The 17,558-nt window shown below is 44.5% G+C and overlaps 1 protein-coding gene across 1 annotated transcript in view; it reads right to left on the bottom strand.

The window, feature by feature from the left end:
* Otud7a (OTU deubiquitinase 7A) overlaps window positions 1–17,208 on the bottom strand; it is a 247,082-nt gene extending 229,874 nt beyond the window's left edge. The window contains exon 1 of the mRNA XM_050140410.1: window positions 17,108–17,208. The gene's annotated coding sequence lies outside the window, so the exon portion shown is untranslated. The remainder of the gene's footprint in view (window positions 1–17,107) is intronic.
* Window positions 17,209–17,558: the final 350 nt, after the last annotated feature.

The following is a 17,558-nucleotide window of genomic DNA, read 5'->3' as shown; positions in this document are numbered from 1 at the left end:
TCTACTAGCCAAAGGGAATGGAGGATACTAGGAGAACATGGCCCACTGAATCAACTAAGCAGGGCTCACATGGGCTCACAGGACTGAAGTGGCAAGCACGGGCCCACATGGGTCTGTACCAGGTCCTCTGTGTATATGTTATGGATGTTAGCTTGGTGATTTTGTGGGACTCCTGACAGTGAGAGTAGGTGTGCCTCTGACTCTTTTGCCTGCCCTTGGGACACTTTTCCTCCTATTGCATTTAGTTATTCAGCCTTGATATGAGTGTTTTTGCCTCGTCTTATTATATGTTGTTTTGTTATGTTTGGCTGTCATCTCTTTTGGAGGCTTGCTCTTTTCTGAAGAAGAAACAAAAGGGCAGTGGATCTGGGGAAGTATGGAAGTGAGGGGAAATCTGGGAGAAGGGAGGGGAAACTATAGTCAAGAGAGTAGAAAAAATAGTCCCCTTCCCACAGAGGGGTGAGCCTCCTAATTTGCGTTATTCAATATCAAGCAGTCAGTCCTGAAATCATATAGATACAAGTAACTCTAAGTGGATTCAGTGGGTTATACTTATATATTTATTTATGTGTGTGTATGAGGTGTGTGTGTGTGTGTGTGTGTGTGTGTGTGTGTGTAAAACAGCTAAAGAGGAGCAAGGGGATATGGACAGAGTTGGAGGGAGGCAAGGGAGGGAGAATGGTATAATTAATTATATTTACATTAATTATATAATTAATTTCAAACATATAAAGTGGGAAGACTTTCCTAGGTTATCTGTTTGACCTGTGTATCAACAGGGTCTTTCATAGAGGTAGATGGAAGAAAGCAGAAGAGTAGGAACTGAAAAGGTGGTTACATGAGACTGTAACTATACGTGTACCTGACATGGTGTGATGTGGGAGTGTCATATATCAATCTGTTGATTTCATTGGTTAAGTAATAAACACACTGCTTGGCCTCATAGGTTAAAGCATTGGTGGGAGGAGTAAACAGAATAGAATTCTGGGCGGAAGAGGAAGTGAGGTCAGACTCTGCTCTGCTCCCGGAGAGACCCAACAGCTCTGCTCTCTGGAGCAGAGACACCAGGATGGACAGAGGCTAAACTCTTCCCGGTAAGCGCACCTTGGGGTGCTTACACACATCATTAGAAATGGGCTAGTCCAGGTGCGAGAATTAGCCTGTAAGGGTTAGAGTGCATGGGCCAAGCAGTTCTTAAATGAACACAGTTTGTGTGTTGTTATTTCGGGCATGAGCTAGCCAAGCGGCCGGGGTGTTGGGGACGCAGCCCCGCCGCTCCTATTTCAACAATGGTGGAAGGCAGAGGACTATGAACCAAAGTGATGGCCGCCTTTGGAAGCTGGAAACATCAAGAACAAAGCTTATTCCTGTGGTGGGCATGATAACAGTCCTATTATATCCCTTTAGTTGGCAAGGGAGGCATGGGCTGTGATTAGATCTAGTCCTTAAGATGGGAAAAGGATCCTAGACTATACAGTGGGTCTTAAGTCATCACAGAAGGCAGGCATGGCAGGATCAGAGAAGCAGACATGACGTGGGAGATCATGAAGCATTTCTAGAAGAACCCATGAGCCAGGGGCCTTGAAAACCCTCAAATGGTAAAAGAGCAGCCTGGAGGCACATTGCCCTGACCAGGGCAGTTTTAGCCCAGGGAGATCAACAGTCGATTCTGACCTCCTTAACTCCAGGATAACTTGCTTCTGTTGTTTCAAGACATGCATTTCATGATAATTTGTTAAAGTGATGATAGGAAACTCATAGAAAGAATGGGAAATATTTGCTTTTTTCTAAAATGTTTTTAAATTAAAAGCAGATTCTTCTCTTATACCTCCCCATTTTAAAATCAGCTGTTTAGCAGTCTTGATTCTATTTCACCCTGAGGTTTTCCATTCCATGATCCTCTGTCTTACAAGGTGTTCCATTCATAGATTCAGAGGGAAGGAATACTGACCTCTTAGAAGGGCCATAATCTTGCCTAGCACATGTTCCACAAAAGAGAAAAAAAAAATCAGAGAAGAAATTATAAACCAAAAGAAGAATAAACAGAAGTTTGGGAAGAAATGAAAAATAAAAATAAACAGGATAACAGTAAAAGCCACATTAGAAGCAAACAAATAATAAAAATAATTAACCAAATTAACAGGTGACTAATATGGGGGAATATATAGAGTTCACTAAAGAGATGACCAGACACAGAAGAAACAATCACATCATTTAAATTATTGAATTATTAACAGAAGTAATGCCAAGGACATAATGCAAAAAGAAAACTGCAGAAGTGAAGTGAGTTTTGTTTATTACCGGACTGCACTACTTAGTTTAAAAGAAAGTGATACAAAAAAAAAAAAAAAAAAAAAAAAAAAAAAAAAAAAAAAAAAAAAAAAGAGAGAGAGAGGAAAAACAGCTTCCAGCAACATCTTTGGGAAACAGCTAGAACCAAAAGAAGCATAAATATCCAGGGAGAAAAAAGTCTAACTTTTCCCAATATAATAGTAACACAAAACAAAAGACACATTTCCAATCTGTTTTACAGAAAATGGTGCAATTTGACAACTTGATCAGGAGAGAGATATTGCCACATCTATAACAATTCACCAAGTAGGCCCTGTTGTCCATTTGAGGAGAGAACAAGGGACCAGGAAATAGAGCGGGGAGATGAAAATGAAGTCTCTAATGAACGCTGCACCACTGAAAAGGAAGTCGAGGAAATAAAAACCTTAAGAAACAATTTTGGAAAACTAGCATTAAAGAGTATGAGTTGTATACATTTTTACGGGTTTTACTTTTGTGTGTAGTATGTGTTTCTCATTTTAAATTTTTTAAATTATGGTTTGCTTGCTTTTTTAGTTGCCTGTTATCCTTTCTTTTGGGGGTTGGTCAGGGTCTCTCTGTGTAGCTCTGGCTGACCTGGAACTCACTCTGTAGACCACGCTAGACTCGAACTCACAGAGATCCACCTGCCCCTGCCTCCCAAGCACTAGGGTACCAAAGGATGGATACAGAAAATGTGGCAATTTACATATTGGAGTACTACTCAGCTGTTAAAAACAATGACGTCATGGAATTTGAAGACAAATGGGTGAAACTAGAAAAAACATTACCCTAGGTGAGGTAATCCAGACCCAGAAAGACAAGTGTGGTATGTACTAACCTATAAGTGGACATTAGTTGTAAAGTAAAGAATAACCATGCTACAATCCACTGATCCAGAGAGGGTAGGTAACAAAGAGGGCCCAAAGGGTGGGCTGGTGGGGGGTGGGGATGAGAACATGAAGGATTGGGTTGGGAGGTAGATGGAGGGGGACAGTACTGAAAGAGATGACTGAAATGGGTGGGGGGTGGTATTTCGAGGTCAGGTAAAAACCTGTTGCAAAGGAAATTCTCAAAAACCTTCACGGATGACCCCAGCTAAGACTCCTAGCAATAGCAGATACGTAGCCTGAACTGGTCATCTCCTGTGACTAGGCAAGTCTTTCAGAAAGGGGGCTGGGACACCAACCCAGCCACACAACCTCTGACCTACAGTCTGTCCTGACTATGGGATGTGCGTGGCACAGATTGTGGGAATGACCAACCAATGACTGGTCCAGCTAAGACCCATGCCACGACAGTGATTCCACCCCTGACAGTGCCCAGAGTGCCAGGACCCAGAGGCCTAGATGGCCCAGAGGCCTAGGATAGAACCAAACACTATTGGAGAAAAAAAAGTCAATGTAATGATGCCTAATGTTATTCTGCTATACTCTTAGACTGGTGATTAACATAATTGTCATCACAGAGGTTTCATATGGTAACCAAAAGAAACAGATGCAGAGACCCACAACCGAGCATTGGGCCACGTTCAGGGAATCCTGTTGAAGAAAGGGAGGAAGGATTAAATGAGCCAAGGGGTCAAGGACATCACAAGGGAACCCACAGAAACAACTAACCTGGGCTCAAAGGAGCTCACTGAGTCTAAACTGACAGTCGGAGCCTGAATGGGACCAACCTAGGCCCTTTACATATGTGTGACAGCTGTGTAGTTTGGTCTACTTGTGGGGCTACTAGCAATGGGAGCAGCTGTCCCTAAAGCTTTGACTGGCTTTTGGGAACCTGTTCCTCATATTAGGCTGCCTTACCCAGTCTTACTACAGAGAAGCTTAGTCCTGCCTCAACTGATATGCCATGTTTTGTTGATGATATCCATGGGAGGACTTTCTGAACAGAAACAGAGGGAGAATAGATTGGTGTGTGTGTGTGTGTGTGTGTGTGTGTGTTAGGGGCAATAGGAGGAGAGGAGGGAGAGGAAATGGTTGCTGTCTGGATGTAAAATAAATAAATAAATTTAATTTAAAAAAGTTGTTTATCACTAAGCCCAGTTGACCATGTCTTTCTCTGAAGAAAGACAAAGAAGGCATGGAGTTGGGTGGGTGGGAAGGCAGAGAGGCGCTTGGAAGAGATGGGGGGAGGGGACGCCAACTATAATTAGAATATAGTATGAATTTTCAATAAAAAGAAAAAAACTAGGAACAAGTAACCAGCCAGAGAGGTTTCCTGAGAAGTAAGGTTATTTGAAATGTAAGAATTTATAGATTATAAGATAAGGGAAATAGATGGGAAGCCAAAGAAGGAGTCGGCTTGTAAATCAGTCCTCTTCTAAAGCCCAGGTGAGTCTATACCAACTTTAAAAACACAGCAGGTAGCAAATGACAAGCACCAGTTGGTGAACAACAAAAGCAACCAAATAGGTGCTCAGGTATTACACAGATTTTTTTCCCTAACTTTACAGTGAATGAATGGAGACCAGGGACACTCCCCAAATCCACTTCCTTTCTGACCCCCTGTATATATTCTCTGAGGCCAGAAAGTGAGAGTACACTGTTTCTCACACCCAAGAGGGGTCTGTCGGAGGAGCTATCTACCACTCGCCGAGGGAGTACTAGGCAATTGTAACCACATGTTGCACCAAGGAAGGGATATTTTAGAGAATTGTATGTTCCAAAAAATAAGATATTTAGCTTAAATTTAAAAACCCATCTAAATAAATAAAACCAAAATATAACTGCAAACTTTTTAATTTAAAATAACACATTTCTAGACCAATAATAAAATAATCTCCAGTATGTACTGTATGTCCCAAGATGAAAAACTAGAGACAGACAAGGGCATCTATAAGATGATTCTAGAAAAATGCATAAGGAGCAGTGATATGGTGCATGTTGGTAGAGAAATGGGGACCTGAGCTTATAAAATGATACATTTTACTATCTACCTACTTTCTTTGAATTTATTATTCTAATCTGTGCAAAAGTTTCTCATGGGGTTGAGGGAGGATAAATAAAAGAAAAAGAAAGAATAATCAGCATGGCTTTGCTTCATGGCCCTCAATCAATGCCCATGCTCTTGCCCTCGCCTGCACACAGCAGGACCTCCGAAAAGGGCGCAGGGTCTGGAAATCTGTGTCCTAGTTTTAGCTTTCTGGATGTAAGTCTTTCTTACAGGAGACACTAAAACGTCCCCCTGTAACAGATGATTATACTCAAAATACTAAGAGCAAAGTGGAGCTCACCCAAACCACCTTCCTTATATGGCTACACTCTGCCCCCGCACGCCATGTTTAACTGCACCCATTTAGTCTATGTACAAGTTAAATCTCTGATGCACACTGACCAATGTGTGCACAATGCTTTAGTGTGCTCCCTGAAGTACAAGGCACACAGGCAGATTCTGCATTGGCTAAAGCACCTGGACTGCCCTTTCTAAGTCTATAAACTCTTGATTGACGTGGAGAAGGAGCTTGTTGGACTCACCCTGGAGCATCAGCCTCGATGGTACTCATGCCTAGTGACCACTGACCCCTCCCAGGCCACCTCTCTAAGAGTCACCAGCAAGAAGCTTCTCATCACCCTTTCACTCCTCACAACAGTCCTGTAAAATGCCCGGCCCGCTCCTTTTTACAGCACGGAACGGGTCCACTGATGGGGAGGTCTTACTACCATTTCTCAAACCAAGTTGTCTCATTCACAACAGGAGGAAAATAATTGCCCAATGTGGTTTGGCTCTGACCAAAGAGGAGCTGGGAGAATAATCAGCAACACCTGACAAGTGCCACCTTAGATCTGTTGTCACCTGGACATCAGGTGTCATCTGTCAGAGACACGGAGGCTGGAAGATGAACGACACCTAGCAGCAGCACAAATGGAAGGTGACCGATGTGTGAGACGGTGGCTCTAAGTGTCTCGTCCAGGTCTGGCCCCACAGCTCATAAGCTTCTCTCTTGAAATCTGAGTGTACACACCCCCCTGCAGGACACTCTGCAGAGAAAGTCTGGAAGACAAGGAGCCTAGCTTGAGAGAATCCCAGGGCCCAATGGGAGCAACACAAGGAACAAATAGAGTCAGGGTGGCAGGGTGTGGCCTCAGATAGGCCCTGACCCACTCAAGGAACTGAACATGGGGGTGCATTTGGCAGGCATTCATTGGTGATGCACCAGGAAACAAGCAGGTAATAAACGGGGCTCTTCAAGTTTTACTTAGGGAAGTAGTAACTGATAGAGAAAGGTGGAGAAGACACATCTGAATGAGTGTTGGCCGCACACCCTCCTGGCTCCACAGAACTGCTTTCTGGGGCCATGCACAGCTCACCTTGGCCTACAGTCAGCAATGAGCCTACCAAAGTCTCTCAGGTCGTTTTCCTCTGAGGCATGCCAGCCAAAGTAAGGTGTCACTAGCATCTGTATGCTAATTTACACGTGTTGTCTGATGACTCTACACAATCCTTTTACCTTTCCTCCAGGTTTTGATTATTGCTTCTGAAAAAAATATCTATAAAGAATGAGAACATTGATAAACAGATTTGAGGGAAGTTCAGTTTTATACAACATACAAAATGCAGCCAGGAGAGAAAATAAGGAAAAGAAAGCTGAGATTGGATGGGCCCATCTCCTAACAGTAAATCCAGAGGGTCTGAGCCCCATTTGTATACCCTATGAGACCCAGCATTCCACCTATGTTCTGCCCATTGAGGCCTTCATGTGTAGCCTCTCTGCTACCCCAAAGGCAATCCTATGTTAGGCTGTGTCCTCTTACACCTATGCCACCACTGCTGATAAGGCAGCCAGACACTTGCTCCTCAGTGCTTTAGGGCATCTTTCTTTGATGCTTCCCAGAATGCTGGTAGGAACCTGATAGGGGTTGGGCAGAGGACCTATGGGTAGGGGTATTAGGGATTATGACATTGTTCCTGGTGTGGGTTCAGTAGCTCTGTGAATTCAAATGGTAGGAAACAGCCAACTTAAGAAGAAAGAACATGATATTCATACTTTGGAGTTAAGAAAGTATCTCAATTTGGTCCTAGACTGCCCCTAGGTGCACCCAGAGCAGCAGGCCTGAGGCAGGAAGAACCATGAGCTCTCCATTCTGAAAAAAAAAGGGGCTCCTCTGCAGAGAGCATGGTAGTGCACCATGTGCCCTTAGGTTACTGTAATGAACACAGTGCATACATCACATTGCTATTAACTGTGGTCACCAGGTTTTACATTAGAACTCCTCAATGCAAATGCTTGTATGCAAAGCCTATATTATTAAGTCATAGAATAACATAATCTAGTCAAATTGTGACAGTTTTACTAGTTCGCCTCACAGATGTCTCCCAATTTCTGTCTTAAGAAGTCCAATTTCCTGTCTTTGCTCCCTAAGAGATGCTGTACAGGAAGAGAAGAAGACCTTTTCTGTTCCCAGACTCTTGATACTTCTGTTGCCTTTGAAAGTTACATGGACTTCCGTCAGGTTATGTTTTCCAACCTCAGCATCATCTGCTGTTATTTGTCCTGCTGGGTACCTAGCCTGATCTCAAAACCTCCAGCGTGGTATTCAGACTTGGGCATGTTTAATGTACCCACATGAATCTCATGTTACATGGAGGGTCCTGCTGGGCTCGCTCGCTCTCTCTCTTCTCTCTCTCTCTCTCTCTCTCTCTCTCTCTCTCTCTCTCTCTCTCTCGTGTGTGTGTGTGTGTGTGTGTGTGTGTGTAGCAGGGAGGGAGGTCTGGCAACAGGAAGCACATTCTTCCCTGTTGGGGAGATTCTGAACATCAGAATTTACTACTTATTCTTCTTCTTTTGCTCGTCTGGTTTTCTAAGACAGAGTCTTATCATCTCGAGCCCAGGCTGGCCTCGAATTCACTATGTGGTCTCACATTCATGTCCCTTTCACCTCAGTCACTAGATACAGACATGCTCCCTGTCCAGTTGCCACTCTTTCATACAGGCTGAATATCTCTAATCTGAAAATCAGGAATGCGCCAAAACTCCTCAGTGATTTTAGTGTGGAGATGACATTCAATGCCAGAAACTCCGCACTGTGCCTCATGCGATGGGCTACAAGTCCAGACACAGTGCGTTGAAAGCACTGCTTAACATTACCTCCAGCCAGTCTGTTGAGGTGTACACAAACTAGAAAGGAATTCCCTGCTTGGACTTGGGTCCTATCCCTAAGACATCTTACTATATATAATCTTAATGTTCCAAATCTGAAAGTCATCCCAAACAATTCCCTTCTTGACATTTTCACATAAGGGATTCTCAACCTGTCTAAAGTCAACCTAACTGGTCATTTTAATGAGTCACAGCATTGCCGTTTCTTCTTCCATTACATTTCATTGTTTTTTCCCTAAAGGACTGCTTCAAACATGACTCATTTACGTGACCTTCCATTATCTCCTTCATAACATCAATGTTTACTATTCGGTAAACTGCTGTGTCTTATAAAAAAAAAAAACTCTTGTACAGTAAGTTGTCTCATTAGATAGAGTTAATGTTCCCCGTGGCTGCATATAATGTTTGTGACAAACGGAATAGAAACAGGAAGCACACTCTGTTTTTTCTTGCTGTTGTATGCCGTAAACAAAACTTTGCCTGCTACTGTACTGGGAGTTAAGGTTCTAAGTGTTTCAAATTTTATATGAACAGTATTTTCAACTACTATGCTTCTGGACTCATGGGAGCCAAGCAATTCTAGAAAGAATAATTAAATTTCTAATTTCAATTCCCATAGGGCTATTAAATGCATTTAACAAACATGAGCTGGGAGCCTGTTCTGAACAAGGTGCCTCTGAGATGTAATAAGGCTTCTCTGATGGGTCTAACTGCCAGAAGGGGGAACGAATGCTATCCACACAACTCATTGCTAATTGTAAATATTCGATCTGATGCATGGTATGTCCTACAACTCTTAATGTGGCAACAAATAAATATTTTTTAAGAGGCACTTATTTTTTTATACATTTTCTCTAACAGCTTTCCTCACCTTGATGAGTCAGCACTTTGGGAAAACTAGGGAATTACTTTTTTTTTTTTTTTTTGAATACTGAAGTCACCCACATTTATTTTCCACATACTTTCCTACCCACTCCAAAAGGGGAGACAGGAGGCAACAGACTTCATTAACATGATATTAAGATGTCAAGCCCTCTGTTGTTTGGAATTACTTTTGTATAAGATCATGGGTAGGACAGAAGGTAGATAGATACATCCCTTTATATGTACAGGTGAAGTCTAGAGAGTATTCCAAAAGACGGTTCATCCAGAAAGCAGGCTCCTGGATGCAGTGGGCTGGGCCCTTTAGTCAGGACTCCACAGGCAGGGAAGGAAGGTGATGTAAATGTCATAGCACACTAACCTTCCCCCAACAATCCCCACCTGCCAAGTTATGGGATGATCCAGGGAATCCACTTCTATGACTCCTGAAGCCTTTCACCTATTCATATGTTGGCATTGTTGATGCACACACTGTCTGCCATACTAAAAATGGGATGAGTCTACCCTGGTAAAAGAATCTCACCTGATACAGGTAGATGGCTGAATGGAGGAGCCCAGACATGGAGAACATGCTCTGTTGGATGAGCTAAAGTCAAGTGGGCCCTCAAATCAGTTAGAGCCGAGAGCCAATGTCACATACAACACGTCAGACGGGAAGTCTGTCAAAGGGACAATGAAGAGAGACACACAGATACTGGATGCCATCTTTGCCACCCACCTCAGCCTTTCAGTTTCACTGCCTCCAAATTATACTTACACAGCAAAATCAAGCAGGAAGCCACAGAACTTTAATCCATATAGCAAGTGATAGAACTCACAAAACATCTGCAGCCTTCTATGTGGGTCTATGTCACCCTAGAAACGGCATGAAGACCACTGTGCCCTTCACCACAGTCAAGCCCACAACAAAGCGTTGAATCGCATCCTGAAACACCAATATGGAAAGCAAATACACTCAAGGTGGAGTAGTAGAATTATACCTCCACCCCAGGGAAAAATGGCAAGTCCACCTTGTCCGCAAGACGTGAGGCCACCCTGCCTGCCATCACAATTTCCCTCCCTGGCATCTGCTTTAAGGACTCTACCTTCAGGATGCTAGTCTCTTACCTCTCACCTAGTTTTTCCTGTGAAAGACTAATCAACTCTCAGAGCAGAAAAGGGTGTTCAAGAATGATCCCAATCAGTGCAGCTCTTCAGCTCTGCTACCCACGTGACCAGCAGCAGCTACTGGAGGCTGAAGGAGGCAGAGTCTGAGCCTCAGAGTTCACCATCCCCTCTGATTTCAAAGAATTTCAAGTACTGTTAATAGAGACAGCTAATTAGAATTGCTCAGCCACAGAAGACCTTCTACTTTTTAAACTTACCCCTCTTTCTGATTTTCAAAAACAACAATTACAAAAAAAAAAAAAAACCACCAGTCAAAGCAATTCACCCAAGCAATGCTTTGAATTAGAAGTACAAACTGTGATACAATCAATAAACAAAGGGGAGAAACTGGGCTAGAGCTGAGACACATACCTTTCTGGGTCTTTAAGGATGGAGTTAAACACATAATAATTAGACTTAAAGTTTTCCTTGGCTATGAAAAAAAAGTAAATTAGGTTTAAAACTTCATACTTATGAAGATCAAATAGAGAGTATTTTTCTCTAAATTTGCAAAATACAAATGGACTAGATATTGTATCTGTAATTCTTACTTGATAACTGTTTTGGTGTATATGATTTTATCACGTTAAAGTAAAATATTCTTTTTTAATTGGACTAAAAGGGGTAACTGTGAAGTATTCATTTATTCTGTGTGAATATATGTCACTATGATTGGTTTATAATGACAAAGCTGGTCAGATAGAGGTTAGAACAGACTGGCAGACAAAAAGAGTGTGAAAAAAAGAGAGAAGTCTTGGGAATCTTGAGTAGATGCAGGGGAGCAGAAGATGAACTTGTTGTACTGAGACACATAACAGAGCATAGATAAAAAAATACAGATTAATTTAAAATGTAAGAGTTAGCTAGTAACAAGCCTGAGCAATAGGTTGAGCATTTACAATTGATAATAAGTCTATTGTTGTTACTTAGGAACTGGCTGGTAGAAAAAAAATCTGACAATATCCCAATTAATACATTTTTGAAACAAAAATTACAATATTATGAATGCTGATAGAATTTCTTAATGTCTGAAAAATTATAAATGTGATTTTGTTGTTCACACATCAGTAATAGTGCTGTTGTTTAAATGTATTTTGATTTTGTTACTCAAATAATCACACTAGAAACCTGACCTTTAACGTGAAAGTGTAATGTGGTAGAATTATAAAGAGGTGGGGCCTGGAACAAGACAAGATGATACAATGATGTGGGATTCCCCTCTGTATGCTATGAATATATTTTATTACTATTTTTTATTAAAGAAGATGTTTTAGCCAATGGCTTAGTAGAATGAAGCCAGGTATGAAATCCCTCAGTATGCTATGAATATTAAAAAAGCTGTTTTGACCAATGGCTTAGTAGAGTAAAGCCAGACAAGATCTCTGAACAGAGATATAGAGAGAAAGTAGGCGGAGTCAGGGAGACGCCATGTAGCTGCCTAAGGAACAACATGTTGATACCGGTAAGCCACAGCCTACTGGCAACACACAGATGAATAGAAATGGGTTAATTGAAGATGTAAGATTAGCTAAAAATATGCATAAGTTATTGGCCAAACAGTGTTGCAATTAATATAGTGTCTGTGTGATTAATTGGGTCAGTAAATGAATGAGCTGTCTCCACCTACAATACAATCTTTGGGGCACTCCCTTCAGAAGGATTAGTACAGAGCTCTGGGAGTCTGGGAATTCACTAGAGGTCATGTTGTTCTAAAGAGAGGTCAGTCCATGCTCTTGTCACCTTCTGTCACAGTGTCCTACAGTCAAGGGTCACTTGATCTAAAACAACTCTAAAACCATGAGCCTCCTTTGTTTTTTTTTTTTTTAACACTTTTTATCAAACTTCAGATATTTTATTATTATAGGGACAGAAAATGCACAGACAAATAAGAAACTAGTTTCAAGCCTCAAATCATCATTGACAGAATTGAGAAGAAAGGGGCTGCAACCACGATGGAGACTTTGAACATCTGAATCCAAGGATATCCTACCGGCTTCAAAAACAGACATAGCAGAGGCTGGGGAAGTACAGTCCCTCAGCATGCCCTGCAAAGCCTTTTCCCAACATGCCTCATACAGACACTGAGGTGAACAAACTGTCTGGGGTAACAATCACCTTGGGGGGGGGGTATAAAACTGGGGTCTTCTCCACAGGCTCAGCCTGCCAGGCTGGCACTTGGGACAGGTCTCTGTGCCTATGTCAGACAGCCTCCTTCCAGGTATATTTTTTAACCCTATCCGGTAAAGGAGGAACTTGACACAACCTCATCATAGTATGGGTAGTTATCCCAGAACCACATGAAAGTGCAGTAAGCCAATAAAATGAATAAAATTGAAAAGACAAGAAAATTAGTTGAAAAGGTCCAATTTTGTGTTTCATAAAACAAACAGAGAATCTCACTTGTCTCTATTCATTCAGTCATCACACGTCTACAGCACTGGAAAGGGAAACTAGGAAAGCAGAAACTGCTCAAAAAGAAAATGCTTTCTTGAAAGGAAGAACTCAGCCCTCTGAAGGTACAAACTGGGTCTACTTGGTTTACGGTGAAAGAGAAGCACAGAAAAGCTGCGCTGGCATCAGCGTGCACTTTCCTTTCAGGAGATGAAATAGTTGCCGTAAAGATCTAGAGCAGCAGGTACTGGAACTGTGCGGGGTCCCCGGTTTTTACCAGGTAAGGATTTGGGGACATGGTAAGCAAAGTGTTTCCCTTTGTCATGAAGATCCTGGGGCATGGTCAAGTCACTGGGTGACTGGCTGAGAGCTGCTGCCAGATGCATACTTCCCCATCTTTGTGTCCTCATCCTTGTCGCCCCATCTCTTCTGCCTTTTAGTCCAGAGATGCTATCTAGCCAGGCAAACACACCTCCACCACATAGTCAAGGGTCATACCCAGCCCTTCCGTAGATTTAGTTACTTTTATTCTTCTCTCATACAATACATTCTGACTGCAGCCTCCTCTCCCTCCACTCCTCCCCAACCTCCCCTCTCCCTCAGGTCCACTCCCGTTCTTTTCCCTTCAGAAAAGAGCAGACCTCCCAGGGCAACCAACCAAACACAGCATAACAAGATGCAGTAAGACGAAGCACAAACCCTCATATTTTAAGACCTTTATAAACCATCTCACCTGTCTGTTACTATAAATGGCTAAAAAGAACCCTGCCCTCAAGCATAACAAAGCTGGCTTCTCGTTGCAATGTTCTGTCGTACCTGTGGTAAGATCATCTTAGTTTTACACACAAACTTCCTGGGGACACAGCAGTCTATCAACAGGAAAATACTTTCTGTGGGGTTCAAAATTTGTTAAAATGAATTCTAAAAGAGACCTGTATGTTTTATTTCAACTTAAATGCCTGCAGGTTTCTGGATTCTAGTTGAGTAGAATTTTCCCTGGCTACCGTCAGTGGCAGCAGCTTTGTAAATGATTTGGTAAACTTTGCTTTTAATGTCTAGAGGCACTTTATCCATGGCCATCTACAGTGTAAAAAGAGTAAAAAGACTGGCCCAGCAGAAAGATAAAAACTATGCCCCCCTGGAAACGAGTAAACTGGCAATGTCAAAGGAGCAGTAAGTATTTTTAGTATACCTGGAGAAGTTGCTAGTGGGGTGTCTACCAAACTTTCCTTTCAAGGCATGAGAAGGCCCTTCGGTAGGTGGGATCCATCAGGAGTCTTAGGTGTTCAGTAACACAGTTGAACCCCTCAATAGTTATGGAAGCCATGGGGCATGCCCACAGGAGCTCCCGAAGGTAAGCTTCAAGCAGACATTGGCAGTCTGAGTTCACTGCCCACAAGTCACAGCCTCCCAGGGAACACATGGTTGAACAACTGGGGACACGCCATGTCAGTTACATTCAGGTAGAAAGTAGATGCCTACTTCTCCCGTTCTCATCTTCTAGGAGATAAAACATTGATAAACATTTGCTTTTCTTCATCAGACAGACCTTGAAACTAATAACTCTGCCAAGGAGGGTAAGGACGTATATCAGGGAAGTGCCATAGTACAGAGAACCAGGGTTTGGGCAGTAAGAATTGAACACCAAGGGCAACTTGTAGAAGGCTTCCAAGAGTGGCTCTAGTGGGCATTTGTGCTCTCACCAGCACTCAGGACTTCAAGACCCTGAGGACGACTTTTCTCTCCGAAATAGCATTCCTGAAATGAATGAATCCCCAGCTTCCATATGTGATAAGGACCAACAACCACTCTTCAAAGACGAGCAATTACAGAAATCTCACATTGAAGGCCTCCACCTCTGGTCGCTCAAAAGCATATTTTCTCCAGTTTCCATTTCTTGGGCGTGCGTGCACGCACGCACACACACACACACACACACACAAACACACAGACACACACACCACCCACCCAACATAAACTCTTGGTAATCCTCCCCAAAAGTCTGATAGAGGCACAGGCAAGTCACATCTAGCACGCCCCCTGCTGGCCTGGCAGGAGTAGACTCAGCCTTTATTCTATGGGTCTAAATCACGGATGAATGACCTTAAAATCCAGATGCTCAGACAAATGACAAGGTAAGGCAATTTGGGCTTCGTAGAAATGAAGGGCATAGTATTAAACCTAAACTCATCTCAAGTGTGTTTTCAAAAATGTTACAGGATATGAGACTAGTCCCTAAAAATCTAGACGAAATGGTTGCTGTTACATATTCATGAGTATAACAATGAATAAATAAAAAATGTGAATGTTTTGACAGGTCTACAGGTGGAAACAACAGATACAAGGGCCACCATGGTTTCACAGATTCCATTTCCACATCCCAGACTGCTAAAACCGCTCACCACCAAAGGCACTTTAAATACAGAAGAATCTTGGCGCTACACACAAGCACAGGGCAACCTGTGTCAGAAAAAAAACACAGAAAAGCACTGCGTGTGGCCAACTTCACTACAGAGCTTGTTCACCCAGCATTCCAATGTAAGTAGGTTTATCATTATCAAGAGGTCAGAGATCACCCACTAGTAGTTGTCCCCTCTCCTCCTCCAGCAAGGTAGAAGACCTCAGAATTTCCTTCTCAAGGGACACCTGCTACCTAGAATCTAGGCATAAGTGAGATTTAGGACCTATCCAGACTTCAGGAAGCAATGGTTTATGTTCACTATCACCCTGAACACTAAGGCCCAACGGTAACCACTATTTTCAAGATTCAAAAGCTTCACATTTGTAGCCAGATTCAAACCTCCCTGTGGCATATGACATGAAATTCCTTGCAAACCCAATATGATCACACTAATAATTTAAGGCGTCCTTATGCTGGTCAATTAGGAGGTGTCATTAATTATTAAATACAAAACCATCAATACTTTTGTCTCGTATTAGATCTGCTTTTGATACAATAGGCTTAAGTAGATGTTCAGACTGTCTTGGGAACCAGCTTGTCTGTTCCCATAAGAGCAGATACTAATGGCTACTGGCAATCTTAAGAGGAATTCCCCCCCCCCCCCCAGAACTTGGTGTGCTCTGAAGATCTCTAGTTTTTACATTCCCTGAATGCTTTGGAGCGGTCGTGGGGTCTTGGAGGACACACAACTGCTGGAAGAGCCCTAGGAAAACCAGCACCCTTTGCGGTGTGTGTGGTGGGGGGCAGACTCTCTCAGGCACACCCTAGAAGGGGGATGTTGGTGAAGGAGGAGCCTTGCAGTTTCACCTGAAGCAATCAAGGCCTGCAGAGATCTAAGCTCCATTGTCTATCTTTGCTTGGACACCACATTAAACAGATCATTTTTTAAAAAAGTGTTTCTCTAACAGGTCACTTTGGTTTATAGAGATAAGGCAAGGTACAAGCGCGTCCTGCCATCTGTGTGTTATCAGCTGACTTCCATACCTGTAGGGACACATGTCCTTTCAGTCACTCCTAAATGTCACTCTAATTTTCAAGCCAACAGAATTAAAAACTGCACTTATATGAGTTTGGGGGTTTTGAGCGCAAAGAGGCGAATTCATTCGGTGGCTAAGATTCTCAAAGAGCTGCAGTAGCTGCACCGGTCGGGAGGAGGGTACACTTGAGCGGTTATGTCCAATGAAGGAAAGTTTTAGTTAATGATGACATCACTGGCATCTCCCAAATTTAAAGGAGCACTTAAAGCACAGCGGATACAATTTTTCCCCTCCAGTGAGGCGACACTAGGGAAGGCCTCTGGGTTCAGAGCTAAATTGCACCAATCTTTTCGCGGCTGTCCAGCCAGATCCGGAGAAACCACCAGTGAGAGGTGCGCGGGGCCACGGTGACCCACGCAGCCACAGCCCGGTGCAAGCCAGCGGCCTCGCGTGCCGCTCTGGACCGGTCCTGCCCTTTGGACCCCCGACGCGCCCCCACGGACGGAGGGCCCAGTCCCCGCGCGCTTGCCATCACGTTCCAGTGCGGAACCGCGAAAAGGGCCAGGAGGTAGCAGCTCCCGAGCCAGCGGCAGCGCCGCGCCCCGCCCGCACCGGGCTAAAGCCGGAGCCGGTGGCCGTGGCGCCCACGGGATCCCAAGCGGATCCCGCAATGCAGACGCGCAGCGAGCCCTGCGCCCCCGGCGCCCTGCGGCTCCGGCCCGCGCCCACTCGCCTCGCGGCCGACAGCAGAGCGACCCCGCGCCGTTCGCTCCAGCGCACCTGCCCCGGGCGCCCGGCCCGCCGCCCTCAGGCAGCACCGCGGCCAGCGCCACTCACCTGCCGCGCCGCCTGCCGCTTCGCCCGCAGCGCCGCAGTCGCCGCTAGCCGACTTCCATCTTTTCTGGCGTTGAGAGAACCAGATCAGCTGTTCCGCTCGCTCGCTCGCTCGCTCGCGCCAAGCCGCGGCCCCCTCCCCAGCTGCCGCGAGGCTCCCGGGCCTCTCCTCCCCCGCCTTCCTGGCTGCGCCACGCTCCGCCCCCCGCGCCCCTCCGCTCCGCCCGCGGTCGCGCGCAGCGCCCGCCTCCCGGCTCCGCCCGCGGCCCCGCGGCGCGCGCCCCACCTGACGTCACCGCCTCCACCTCGCTCCGACCCCCGCCGAGGTGGTGCGGGCGCGGGAGCGCGCGTGCTCGTGGCCACCCTTGGCGGCTGTAGCACCTAGCCCTTTGAGGACATGCTAGGACCCTTTGGGTCTCCGCGCACGCGCTCCCAGGCTCGCCCCTGGACTACA

This window comes from Alexandromys fortis, unplaced genomic scaffold, assembly GCF_014885135.2.
Source record: "Alexandromys fortis isolate MF-2015 unplaced genomic scaffold, M_Fortis_MF-2015_v1.1 scaffold_39, whole genome shotgun sequence".
NCBI lineage: Eukaryota > Metazoa > Chordata > Mammalia > Rodentia > Cricetidae > Alexandromys > Alexandromys fortis.
The sequence above is the reverse complement of the archived record's forward strand: the minus strand, read 5'-3'. Positions and strand labels throughout refer to the sequence as shown.